We start from the raw sequence: 14,963 nt of genomic DNA, 5'->3' as shown, positions 1-14,963 counted from the left end.
GGTACACTTTGCACTATGCTGGTGGCCAACTAACTAAAAATCTAAAAGTACTAGTACACAGGAACTACGCGCATGTCTCAGCTTTGGATAAAGCTACTTACAGAAACCAACAGTTTGCACGTTGCAGTGGGCAGGTCTTACCTAAAAACAAAATGAAAAAAATGTTACACATTGTCAGAATACAAGCACAGAAATAAAGTACATAGGAAAACTGCAGACAGTGTTGATCTTCCAGTGTAAGTTCGGGGAAAATCACGTCATTAGGGGCGGAGGTGGACGAAAACCGCGTGAAAACTTGATCAGGACAGCCCCAGAATAGAGCTCCAGGTTTTTAACCGTGTCGACCATGACAGTAACTCACAAATAGGCTTTCAGGCCGAGAGAATCTCTCCGTCCTTGAAGATGCGGTTGCCAGCGCATACAGAAGTTATTTATTGCGACGTGCCGTAACATTTGAACTTTTGCAGCGCACACTTCCTGGCGGAATTGTCAAGACTTTACCTCATATCTCTGCAGGTGACCTCTGAAATTGTATTCAGGCACCGAGGATTGCCTGCCATTTATGTTTACAACCACAATGAAATACGAATATAACAGGAATTGCGTCACCTCGTTTGCAAGAGAACTTTATATTCGCATACCACATTCACAAGAGGACGCTACTGTCATGTACGTTAGCTTCTGAAGGCGGATTAGAGAGCTTTGTAATGGGGGAAGTGGCAACCAAACAACTTTTTCAAGTACTTTTGTAGGCTCCACGAGTCTTGAGACAAACCATCAGGCTTTCGTAAATCTATCATCCGCACAAGCTCTAAGATTGCAAGGGAAGATAACCGCGAGGACTACAGCACGATCAGCTTAACAGCTCATTCATCCAAGTTGAGGACAGGAACGATATATGGAAGAATGGAGACGAAAATTGAGGATACGGCAGATAATAATCGGTTTGGCTTTAGGAAAGGTAAAGGCACCAGAGTCAGTTCTGATGCGCCCAATAATGGAAGCAAGGTTTAAGGAAAATCAAGACGCATTCACACGATTTGTCGACCAAGAGAAAGCGTTTCTGCAATGTAAAATGGTACAACTTGTTCGAAATTCTCAGGAAAATATTTTTAAACTACTGTAAACAACTGGTGTGTGAAATCTATAAAAAAAAATGTGTGTGAAATCTTATGGGACTTAACTGCTAAGGTCACCAGTCCTTAAGTTTACACACTACTTACCCTAAATTATCCTAAGAACAAACACACACACACACACACACACCCATACCCGAGGGAGGACTCGAACCTCCGCCGAGACCAGTCGCACAGTCCATGATTACAGCGCTTAAGACCGCTCGGCTTATCAAAAGCGGCAAAATGACTGGTAATAAAGAATAGGTACAGAAAGCAAGAAAGAAAATAAGAACGAAAGAGTGAATCTGTACACCGAAGAAGCAATGACGGAAAATAAAAGAAGGTTCAAGAGTGGAATTAAACTACAAGGTGAAAGAAAATCAATGATTCGCTGATGACATTGTGTAAGTAGGCTGTTTAGGTTTTTTTATATTGGTAACGCCACGTAGCGCTCTGTATGAAAATCACTGGCTGTGCTGTGTGCAGTCAGTGGCTGGTTGGCACTGTTGGAATACTCGCCATTGTAGCGTTGGGCAGTTGGATGTCAACAGCGCGTAGCGTTGCGCAGTTGGAGGTGAGCCGCCAGCAGTGGTGGATGTGGGGAGAGAGATGGCGGAGTTTTGAAATTTGTAAGAATGGATGTCATGAACTGATATATATATATTATGACTATTAAGGTAAATACATTGTTTGTTCTCTATTAAAATCTTTCATTCGCTAACTATGCCTATCAGTAGTTAGTGCCTTCCGTAGTTTGAATCTTTTATTTAGCTGGCAGTAGTGGCGCTCGCTGTATTGCAGTAGTTCGAGTAACCAAGATTTTTGTGAGGTAAGCGATTTGTGAAACATATAGGTTAATGTTAGTCAGGGCCATTCTCTTGTAGGGATTACTGAAAATCAGATTGCGTTGCGCTAAAAAATATTGTGTTTCAGTTTAAGCACAGTATGTATAATTTTTCTAAGGGGACGTTTCATATGTCGACCCTTAGCCGATGATACCTCAGTGGAATCTTCTGATTTTTTCTTGTAGTTTGTGTAATTAGTGTAGCTATTGTTTATTGCTAGCGCGTAATTGTAGAGAGAATCGCCCTTGTAGTTGCACTCTTTCATTGTTGCACTGTAAAATAGTTGTGGCATGCATGTAGATTTGCACCAAGTATTTCGCAGCGGCGCTTGCAATTAACTAGATATTATTTTCAGTGCTATGTTAATGTGTTCTCTTATTTTTGCTCTTCAAATTGTGCTTTTCTGTGTTATCGTGTGAAATATTGTGACAATAATGGCGTGTGAAAAACGTAATACTAGGCTCCAAAGCAAACTGAGAAATGACAGTGAAGACAAAAGCAGTGTGTTAGCGCCACCGAGTAATGAATTAACTAATGTTCAAAGTAGTAATATGGTAATTGTACATAGGGAAATGGAGCGGGCTGCAAATAATGGTATAGGCAGTGTACCAATTAGTGAACAGGGAAGCATTATCGATCGATCGGTCGGCAACAGCTCGCCTCAGGATTCCGAAATGACAGGACACAATCTTGCAAACACTGTAGATTCAGGTTTTGCGTCCTCACTGTTTTCTCAAATAAATCAAGACACATTTTCCGCTTTTCAAAATGCGAATATTGCCGGTTCAAATGCACTGCCGAATAGCACTAAGGAACATGTTTCAGACACCAGTGCACTGTTATTACTCTTAATGCAACAAATGGGACAAAGGCTACAAAAGTTAGACACAACGCTTGAACAAAATCAGAAACAAATAGGATAAAATCTTCAAAAGTTAGACACCTTGGAACAAAATCTTCGGAAGTTAGACAGCACACTTGAACAAACACGTGAAGATTTAACTACTGAGTTACATAACATTGAACCGAAATGTCAAAAAATCTATAATGACGTAAAAACACAAATTTGTGAGCATTTTCAACCTATTTTTTCCCGGCATGAAAATGCATTACAGAATCACGGAGCAGCCATAAAAGAACTGCAAATTATTGTTCATGAAAATCATGAGACCTTTCAAGATAAAATTGACTCAGTTGCATCTACCGATTCGGTTACTCAACTTGCAAGAACTCAGGAAAACTTAAAGGGCACAGTAGATTCGATTTCAACACAAATGGAAACTCTGAAACTTGGTTCAGAAAAACACACTGAGGAAATGTGCTCACTATCAGAGAAAGTTGCCGAACTTTCGGATCAGTTCACTAATTTATCTGCAAAGGTAGATGATGATCTGAATGACACAAGACCTGTAGCCATCACTGACACAGAAGAGTATGAACAAATTAAGAAATTCAAATAAAATCAGAATCAAATTAATACGCAATACTAAAGAGAAATCCGGGAAGTACAAGATCAGTTGACGCAGGTAATACAAAAATTACATATTTCAGAGGACACTCGCGCTCCAACACAGGAAGAGGGACTTAGAAATACGGGAAAGCCACAAAACAATAACACAGGGCATTTCGGAAATTATGAAAGAAATTGGCAAGGTGCACCGAATTTTGAGATGGAACCACCGACACGACGTAACTATGACTGATATGCGACTCGCCGACACGATGATTTTGACTATAAGCTGTTCATTACTACACGTAGATTCAAAACATTTAAGAATTCTGGCAACGACATTCATCCTCGAGCATGGCTTCATCAATTCTCTCATTGTTTTCCTCCCAACTGGTCACTGCAGCACAGATTAGAATTTATGTGTGGCTACTTGGAGAATGAACCAGCTGTAAGAATGCGATCGGTCATTCACGATTGTCACAGTGAAGGAGAATTTTATCATGCTTTCCTCTCAGCATATTGATCTCAAGCTACACAAGACCGAGTAAAACATGGCATTATAATGATGAAACATTTTGAACTATCTGAATTTTCCATTCTTGTGAATTATTTTGAAAACATGTTGCACAAGAATCAGTACCTGTCAAACCCATACAGCCCCTCAGACCTCATCCGCATTTGCTTAATCAAATTAGGTGAACATTTACGACATATTATTTTGGCAGGACGTTGCAAAGACGACATTGAAGCTTTTCAGGGACTCTTACAAGAATTAGAAATTGACACTGACAATCGCGGAACTGAAAACAGGAACACAACAATTACAGGTCACATCCGTCGCAATTCCGCGATGAAAGAAATAATAACTGGACACGACAAGGCTATTCTCACAACACAAATCGTGACCAAACCAGACACCACCCATATGACAACCGTTGGCACAGTAGTAATAATTACAGGGAAAGATCACCTCTCCGTAGTAATGAATGTAACAGAGACCATCATAGAAACAGACAATATGGCAACCAGAACTATTATTATCAAGGGAAGCAGAGTAACTTCAGACGCAACGGTCCAGCGCGCAGTTACGATTCAGAGAGAAATTCTCCACCATGTGACCGACAAGAAAGAAACTATGGAATCTACCGACATGTCGACAGATGATATAATCGTAACGACACACCTGAATTGCATCACAACTGGCGAGCTTCAAACAGGGCAGGACCGTCTCGACAAGGTGAATTTGTAGAAGTTAGGTCTCCAAATCCAAACAACGACGCACGCCAACAAAGAGATAGCAGACAATGACTCGCACCGCAGGCAGCCACGTGCGCCGGCTGGCTCAGAGAAAAATAACATAGACGCTAACCTTGAGCAAATTTTAGCATTCCTTACCAACGTATACAACATCATAATTGCTTCGAAGTTGAAACTCTGCGCACTAGAAAGGGTAAAAGATTGCACCACGTTTCACAGGTAAAACCGCTTATTGAGAGATAATCTGTTTTTTTAACTTAGTCTTTGCTATAAAATTTTTCACTTCACCTTACTGGTACTCTTTGTCACACTTACAAACCGTTAACATGCAACTATGATTTAAAGTTAACTATCCAGTCAAGAACCTAGGGAACATATTTAGACAGTAATTAAGAATGCATTGTTATAGTGAACAGACGACACAGTGTTGTTATTTGTACATTCTTGCCTGTTAGTTGCACAATTACGTAACGACTATAAGGCTTACATACTTAGAGCATATACTGTTAATGAGATTTTAATGCAAAATTTTGGTTTAGTTGAAAAGACATCCTTTATTTGAAGTACTTTCTGTGAAATTAAAGATGATTTAGCATTTGGTTTCTTTGATAGCTACACGATTATATCACGACGCTACTCATGTGTGACACAATTTACATTGTGCTTTTGCGGTGTATCTGTTTTATATCTGCACAGTTTTTCTGAATTCTTCTGGCAAGGAAAACATGTTTTAGTAGTAATTTGTAGTATAGCCACAATGAGACAGCATTTTCTGTAGCACAACAATACGTTACAATACAGTACGTACTTCATCACGGCAATAAGCGTAGTAACTACGATATCTATACGCATAGCATTTCACTTTTGTTTATCGTGAGGTAAGTACATTGACTTCTGCAGAACTTAGCTTCCGGAGGACGATAACTACGACTCATCCACAGAGGTTATCTTACAACAAGGCGCACAGTTTAGCTGTACACTACACGTATTGGAGTGATTAATTTTGTACTTAAAACATTTATTTTTAAAGATATTTGAAGTACAATGATACAAAGGTTTTCCGTGATACATTTCATTCCATTGCTGTAATCTGTAACACCTGAGGATATAATTGCATTAATCCTCAGGGGGGTACACGCTTACTTTGTGTACCATGTGTATGGCAAGCACAAGGAGCCCTAGCTAATATGGTATTTCCTTATACAACTTTACACATCGGTACCATATTTCTCTAACACATAAATTACACAGCTATCTGATCATTTAACTGAGAGAGACAAATATTTATTTTACTACATCAGTGACAGATGTTTACATAATTACACCGTTGGATAACTTCACACTTGCGAAATTGTATTTTGTCTGTACTTTGTGAACTGTTCATACTTTTTCGGAACCATTGTGACACTATGAGAGCTTTGAATGATGTATTTGGTATGGGATCATGATTTTTAAAGTACGTTTGAGGCAGATGACACTTCTGACATGAGCACAGAATTTTTTTTAGGTGTTGAAATTATTGCAGAAAGCTATGACGTTTTTGAGATTTGACTGAGGTGTTATGATATTATTACGACGACGATGTGTATTATGCTGTTGCGGTATGTTTGTCATCAATATGCTGATGCTATATGAGTTATTTGATTATACTACGTATCTGTTATGATGAAATATTGAAGTAGTGTCTATGAACAAGGTAAGAATAATGAGTAGTGGTTAGGGACTCTGGTTTGTGAAAAAGGTTGTTGCAAACCAAGAATCGTACTTTTAAGAGCTATGAAATGTATATAAATGCGTGAATGTATTACAATGCCGACGAAAATTTTTTGGACACTGTTATATCAATAGGATTTTGTTTCTACAGATGAATAACGCAAATTCTTGAGCTGTGAAATTTTTTATATGAGACTTGTCACTGTAGCGGAAACTGGTGTCGTAAATATTTCGCTAAGACAGTTAAGTGACCACCTGCACGTAATGCGTCGTGGGCACCCAGCTGCGCGACAGCCACCGGACAAAAGAAAGCCATTAGGTGGAAAAAAAGGAGGCCATTATCCTCGCTATTGACATTCCTTTGTAGAAAGCATCGCAAAAACGACGCGCTCATTACTTGGAAAGATACTTTCTTACACCTGCACACCTGATAATGACAAGCGTCTTTCTACGAGAGTTGAGAGAATTTGTACTAACTTATGAAATGTCACATGTCTGTTGTGGCCCATTACCTGTCAGCATGTCAAGAGTCAGCACTGTCTTTCCGTTGGAAGGCCAACACTGCTTGTTTAAGACTGCATGGAAATCCACTACTTCGGTGTGCATTTTCTATTACTGCTCAGACATTGAGCTAAAACACTGCTATTTTACTGTGATGAACGATCAGGTCTGTCTTCATGGACTGTGAGAAAATTTTAGCTTTTGACCAACATTGTATTGATAAGTGTGTGCATTTCATTTCTTTGTTATTGTAATTATGAAAAAAATAATTTTAAATCTGTATTGGCCACTGCCCAAAAGCATTTGTAAAATTTTTTTGTGGGGACCATGGGGGCTATGTAAGTAGGCTGTTTAGGTTTTTTATATTGGTAACGCCACGTAGCGCTCTGTATGAAAATCACTGGCTGTGCTGTGTGTAGTCAGTGGCTGGTTGGCATTGTTGTAATACTCGCCATTGTAGTGTTGGGCAGTTGGATGTTAACAGCGCGTAGCGTTGCGCAGTTGGAGGTGAGCCGCCAGCAGTGGTGGATGTGGGGAGAGAGATGGCGGAGTTTTGAAATTTGTAAGAATGGATGTCATGAACTGATTATGACTATTAAGGCAAATACATTGTTTGTTCTCTATTAAAATCTTTCATTCGCTAACTATGCCTATCAGTAGTTAGTGCCTTCCGTAGTTTGAATCTTTTATTTAGCTGGCAGTAGTGGCGCTCGCTGTATTGCAGTAGTTCGAGCAACGAAGATTTTTGGTGAGGTAAGTGATTTGTGAAAGGTATAGGTTAATGTTAGTCAGGGCCATTCGTCGTAGGGATTTTTGAAAGTCAGATTGCGTTGCGCTAAAAATATTGTGTGTCAGTTTAAGTACATTCGTGTATAATTGTTCAAAGGGGACGTTTCAATTGAAATCATCAATGACAGTGTGGAAGAACTGCTGTATCTGCTGAATGGAATGAAATCTAATGAGCACACAGTACGGACTGAGAGCGAAACGAAGAAAGATTCAAGTAAATAGAAGCAGCAGAAACGAGGTAAGTCATAAGTTTATCAAAATTTGGGACCACGAAGTAGAGTAAGTGAACGAATTACGTTACCTCGGAAGCAAAGTAATAATGACGCCTGAAACAAAGAGGATATGAGAGGCGGGGTTAATGCAGGCACTGAGTGCGTTCTTCGCGAAGAGAAGTCTACCGTTACCGAACAACAGCCTTAATTTGAGAAAGAAATTTCTGGGCATTTGGAGTAAAACATTGTATGGAAGTGAACCATGGAGTATGGAAAACCATAAAAGAACAGTAGCAAAGAACATGTGGTGCTATAAAAGGATGATGGAAATTAGGTGGACTGACAAGATCAGAAATGAACTTGTCCGCAGAATCGGTGAGGGGAGTGACATTTGTAAAACACTGACAATAAGAATGGACAGGACGTGTGTTAAGACATCAAAGAATAATTTCCCCGGTACTCGAGGGAGCTGTGAGGGCAGGAAACTGTATGGAAAAAACAGAGGCTGAAATATGTTGTACTTGGCAAGCAGCCACCACAGTCACATAAAACTGAGCCAAGCACTCCCACACGCACGTCCCGAACAACATGGCATCTCTTAATTTTGAAAGAGTGCCTATAATTTAGTTTTGTCTGTAAAGCCACAAGGGCAGTCATACAATGAAATGAAACGTGTATTTGGTCGTACACAGTTTCAAATATGCTGCTCACCTGTGCTATGTAACACTACAGTCGATATTATTATTTAATCTGCACTTGCTGTGTGTAATTAGCGCAAACTAACGGACTCTAAGCTCAATGAATGTATGATGATATACCTATTTGCCTAAAACCATCATCACCAACACAACAGACAATAATGCTGCTGGTATTTCATGTCGAAACGTTGGTAATTCAAAACAATTTTCTTTTACAGACTGCTATATGGTAGGCTTCAAACAGAAAATGAATATCATTTCGACAGCAACGCGTACTATGTGTTAAAAATCGGAAATAAAAATGTCCAACGCGGTCTAGTATTTTCTATAAAACACTTTGCTTTGTCGTTTGCGGTCGGTCGAAACTTGAAAATGGAGACATCGGGAGAACGGTTAAAATGCCGCAAATTCTAAAAATCATACATGAATCAGAAAGTACAAAACTTTTCTTATAAAAATTGCTTTTGTCACTCTGAACATTTTCCCTCGACTTTATTCCGATGCCTGTTTAGTTGTTACAGATGGATCAAAATCTAAATTTTCCGTGAAACGATGGCCGAAAAAAAAGTGTTTATGATTCTTAACTTTAGGCGGCGCCCATTAATCGCAAAAGAACTTTTGTGAAATATTCAGCAGTCCAGTTAAAGCGGTATTTAATTCCAATTGGAAAGTGTATCATATAGTCGGGCAAATCATGGCTTGATCTCTGCAAAATAATACGAAATGAAAAAAACAAGGGCGTCATTTTAGAAGTATCAGAGTAATTTATTTGCCCGACGCTCATTTTTTTTCTTTTAATGTCACAACGACACTACCTCTGATCGACGACAGGAAGTCACAATCTATTTCTCTTTTTCAAGGAGGTTTATATTAAATGAATGTGATCCTATCGGTTACTTAGGCAACAACAGAACTTTGTATTCTTTCAACCATCCAATCATTACACAAACACAAAAAAAAAAGATCCACTACGGATTAACAGTGTTTGAAGAAGAATGAGGAAACGACATAACGACTTTAAAAAAAATTAAACCAAGCAAAAGGGATTGTTAGATCGATAGCATTCAGTTCCAAAACTCAAAGTGCAGGTATTTCTTCGCAGCTCTCTTCATCTGTACTGTGGCGAGTTGCTGTGTAACGTTTTCAAACACGGATAGCAGTTATAGAAGTTGGTTTGACTTGTCGTTTTGTGTCCTATCTCCTCTTTGCATTTTTTTTAAACGGATCAAGCGATAACGACATGGTAATGAGCCGAAACCTTTATTTTACCCGAGACTGGAAATATACAAGGCGGTCGCGGTCTGTATGAAAAATTAGTTCTCTGAAATTATCTGCGCCAGATGATGCTCTTGCAATGCGATTGAAAATAAATTAAGTCAAACACATTTTATGCCAGTCGTGTAGCCTAAGATCTGTGCACAAAGCTTAAAAGAAGAAAGAGATAACTTGCATCTTGTAATGAGCAAATACATATAAAAAAGAAACCAAGTCGATCAGCTTCTTGGAGGGGGATGGGGGGAGGGGGGAAAGAGAAAAAGTTGCACAGTGGAAACACTATTTTGATATAGCCATCCAACACTTATTTAGACATACAACTGTTTTATTCTGCTCTTATATCCTAACCTTAAACAATAAACTCAGTTTCAAGAGGTTTCTTACTGGTTTTGGACGAATGTGTTTGTTCGCGATTTGTTGTTAGTAAGTTTTGTCGATCGACGGTAACTTTTCCTGTTATTTCTTTATTTTTCGTGAAAGATGCTAGAAAGCTACAATTTATTTCTGACTGGTGAAAATGTTGACATACTTTCATCCACAAATGGTATTCAAGAACGTCATGTCGAGATGCAAACAAAAAGGCCCCAGTCGCAGTCACATGAGCAAGCTGCAGTTGCAAATTTATGCAATTTCATACCGTTCACGTACCAAAATGATCAAAGATTTCTGAAGACCACGACGACTGCCCCTCTATACAAAAAGAGCGATGTATCATTACATTCAAAACATAAAATAAGGTTAATCGGTTTGCAATAAGCTTTAAAATCAATTATTTTCTTTTGGACTCATTTTATGTCCAGAATGAATTAAATGTGTTTTGTATCTGAAATTAGGTATTACCTTCCTCTCCCCCCCCCCCCCCCCCCCCCAAAGCAGGTTCACGTCGAACTTGTTTCCACTGTTTTCTAATCATAAAAATGCTCGTCTAGCAACTGAAATACGTACAGTCTCTTGTAGACGCAAGTACCAATAGAAATAAAAGCAGGTTTCGGGAACACGATGTGGATGTATGATTCACTGTGTTTCATTTTTACGAATTGCCGTACTGCAAAATAGTTCACGTACACTGAACCCTTTTCCCTATGGTCTTCAAGTGCAAATTAATGTATCTCACACAGCAGCTTTGAGCGTAAACATGGCGTTCAATAAATATGTAAACCCTATAGGCCAGCGTGCACCAGCTAAAATAAACCTGACATTTTAATTTATGACGCCCCCTCTTCTTTACATGCCTGCTTTTCCTTGCGGCCTCTGAGTCCGTTCCCGTCAGGTGGCTCGTTCGATCGCTCGAAGCAGCATGGCTCGCGCCCGCAGTCACGTATTGTTTTCAAACAGGTTTCTTCCCGTGTCCCACGCTCCGTCTTACAGCGCTTGCTACGAGAACAAACATACATTGTCGCTCTCAAAGTAACAATCGTGCAAACAGCAGAGAGAGTGACTGACAGACTCCGAACAATGGGACGCACTAAAAGAAACATGCGTAGTGCTTTCTGTAACATGCTTGATCGATCTGTATCCTATAGTCAACAAGTTTTGCGATAAAATCTTTGAGGCTTTTCTTGATTACTGTCAGCAAAAGGACATTAAATTACTCATTTTCTGTCGTCAAAGAAAAAAGGACATTTTTTCTCACTGCCATCAATAAACGATTGTAATAATTTAATGACAGAAGAGAAGACAATACTAACAAGAAGAGATCACGACGTTCGGTTCACGGATCGAATCCAAACTTTGTACACGTTTGGTCCGTTAGGACAACATAATGTGCAGGTTGAAGGCAGTACATAGGCGATTTTGAGAAAATCGCAAGAGAAGTTTAACGCATGTTGATGCACCGGTGCATCACGACCCTGAGCACGAGCTGCCGGTGACCATGTGGTTAACGTTCAAGCTGCGTAAACGATGGACCGCTGGATCGTAGCCCGCTTACCTTTTTTTATAATTTATATTTTCAGCACTAGTGATTTCAATTCCTGCATATTACGTCTGAAAAGTAATATGACGAAAAGGCAGGAGTATTTGCATAAAAGTGTATTGAATATCCAATGTTATTTGGCTGGTTTACTAATTCTTATTATTACAATAAAGTATTATACGACTTTTATTTCTATAGGCAAGCTCAAAACTTTATCAGGCGCCTTCAGACTTTTTCATATTTGATGAGAACGAACGAGAAACTGCTTCTCGTGAAGATGCTATTAAAACAGGTTCAATCGTACATCGCAAATTTTCGGCATCGACATTTACCAAAATGTCGCGTTACACATGGTTTGTATCTACACTCCTGGAAATGGAAAAAAGAACACATTGACACCGGTGTGTCAGACCCACCATATTGCTCCGGACACTGCGAGAGGGCTGTACAAGCAATGATCACACGTACGGCACAACGGACACACCAGGAACCGCGGTGCTGGCCGTCGAATGGCGCTAGCTGCGCAGCATTTGTGCACCGCCGCCGTCAGTGTCAGCCAGTTTGCCGTGGCATACGGAGCTCCATCGCAGTCTTTAACACTGGTAGCATGCCGCGACAGCGTGGACGTGAACCGTATGTGCAGTTGACGGACTTTGAGCGAGGGCGTATAGTGGGCATGCGGGAGGCCAGGTGGAAGTGCCGCCGAATTGCTCAACACGTGGGACGTGAGGTCTCCACAGTACATCGATGTTGTCGCCAGTGGTCGGCGGAAGGTGCACGTGCCCGTCGACCTGCGACCGGACCGCAGCGACGCACGGATGCACGCTAAGACCGTAGGATCCTACGCAGTGCCGTAGGGGACCGCACCGTCACTTCCCAGCAAATTAGGGACACTGTTGCTCCTGGGGTATCGGGTATCGGCGAGGACCATTCGCAACCGTCTCCATGAAGCTGGGCTACGGTCCCGCACACCGTTAGGCCGTCTTCCGCTCACGCCCCAACATCGTGCAGCCCGCCTCCAGTGGTGTCGCGACAGGCGTGAATGGAGAGACGAATGGAGACGTGTCGTCTTCAGCGATGAGAGTCGCTTCTGCCTTGGTGCCAATGATGGTCGTATGCGTGTTTGGCGCCGTGCAGGTGGGCGCCACAATCTGGACTGCATACGACCGAGGCACACAGGGCCAACACCCGGTATCATGGTGTGGGGAGCGATCTCCTACACTGGCCGTACACCTCTGGTGATCGTCGAGGGGACACTGAATAGTGCACGGTTCATCCAAACCGTCATCGAACCCATCGTTCTACCATTCCTAGACCGGCAAGGGAACTTGCTGTTCTAACAGGACAATGCACGTCCGCATGTATCCCGTGCCACCCAACCTGCTCTAGAAGGTGTAAGTCAACTACCGTGGCCAGCAAGATCTCCGGATCTGTCCCCCATTGAGCATGTTTGGAACTGGATGAAGCGTCGTCTCACGCGGTCTGCACGTCCAGCACGAACGCTGGTCCAACTGAGGCGCCAGGTGGAAATGGCATGGCAAGCCGTTGCACAGGACTACATCCAGCATCTCTACGATCGTCTCCATGGGAGAATAGCAGCCTGCATTGCTGCGAAAGGTGGATATACACTGTACTAGTGCCGACATTGTGCATGCTCTGTTGCCTGTGTCTATGTGCCTGTGGTTCTGTCAGTGTGATCATGTGATGTATGTGACCCCAGGAATGTGTCAATAAAGTTTCCCCTTCCTGGGACAATGAATTCACGGTGTTCTTATTTCAATTTCCAGGAGTGTATATTGTCGGAAGAAAGAGAAATTTATTAAAATGTCAACGAGCTTTGTTTTTCCTTAAATACTCTTAATATTCCTTGTGCATGCGGGGAAATTGCTTTCATTCGACGTAATAGATGCCTTTTTAATTTTTGTTTCCCATGTCCGTATGAAAAGTAACATCCCACAAATCCGACGAATACTCGAACATTACCCTCATACATTAACTCTTTGTGTTTTTTAATAAAGTTGTCTACACTTTTATCTATGGAAGTTTCACCTGGGCTCTCCAACCCAGTCCATCGTCCTTGAAAGCAGTTTCTACAGATCGATGCGTCGAGGTGCAAATCATCTCTCAGTACCTCACCTGACTGGAGGTATAAAGGAGTTCAGAAACCAGAACAGGCATACATTTTACAGAAAACTTTATGCGTTTGGTCATTTACTTGTCGATGGTTATAAATATAATAATTGCCGTGTTTATGAAAATTACCAATCAATCAAATAAAATTGAAAGTCAATAAAATTTCTTGCAATTTTCATCATACTAACTTTCAAATGTCATATGTTTTAAATAACATGAATTGTGTTGAAAAAATAAAAATTAAACAAAAAGCCTTAAGCACGACTCGACCCAGCAGTCGCATTACGGAGTGTGAACGCTAACAACACGACCGCCGCCATCTTGTGCGCACGGACGCAGAGCACCAGCACATCACTGACGCGTAAAACTTCTCTTCCGATTTTCTCGAAATCACCTAATGAGTACGTCTCATTACTTGGACATTCTGTTGTCCTAATGGAGTACTAAAAGTTTTCAAAGATTGAAGTAAACCCGTGATCCGAACGTCGTGGTCTCCCCTTGTAAGAAATAAATACGCATCGGGACATGGAAACATGTAAGTTCTCAGTTGTTGAAGTAGGTATGAAAGGTAAATGATTTTTAAATATTTTATAATGTTATTGGAAATGGACATGGGCCCGAGGAATGCAACAGTGCATCCTACATTTAAGAAGGGAGATAAAAATACAACCGCAAATTAAGGGCGTATAAATTTTGTCATGCTCATACAAAATGTGAGAAACAGTAAACAGAAAAGTTGGCGTAACAGTGAAAGCTATTATAAATAATGCGCAAGACGGTTTTCGTAAAACACAAATCTAGCACAAATTGTGTTTTCACAGGAAAATATCGAGAATTTAATACATTAACACTGCTTTTATTGAGAATGAATTGCCTTTGGCAAGACAAATAGCACTAGATTCTTTCAAGCCTTGCTAGAAAATGAGTACTTAACGTCATTCGCAAGAGTAGTAAGACGTATAGATGACAGCACAAATATTACAATTTTACATAAAATCCTGTAAGGACTTACACAAATATGCCTCTACAGCGAAATCTCTTTAATTTATATGTTGAT

At 40.6% G+C, this 14,963-nt stretch overlaps 1 protein-coding gene across 1 annotated transcript in view; it reads right to left on the bottom strand.

Annotated features, from left to right (window-relative positions):
- LOC126277994 (AT-rich interactive domain-containing protein 5B-like) overlaps positions 1–14,963 on the bottom strand; it is a 771,607-nt gene that overhangs the window by 381,134 nt on the left and 375,510 nt on the right. The window lies entirely within an intron of this gene.

The sequence above is a fragment of the Schistocerca gregaria genome, chromosome 6, assembly GCF_023897955.1.
Source record: "Schistocerca gregaria isolate iqSchGreg1 chromosome 6, iqSchGreg1.2, whole genome shotgun sequence".
In the NCBI taxonomy this organism is placed as follows: domain Eukaryota; kingdom Metazoa; phylum Arthropoda; class Insecta; order Orthoptera; family Acrididae; genus Schistocerca; species Schistocerca gregaria.
The sequence above is the reverse complement of the archived record's forward strand: the minus strand, read 5'-3'. Positions and strand labels throughout refer to the sequence as shown.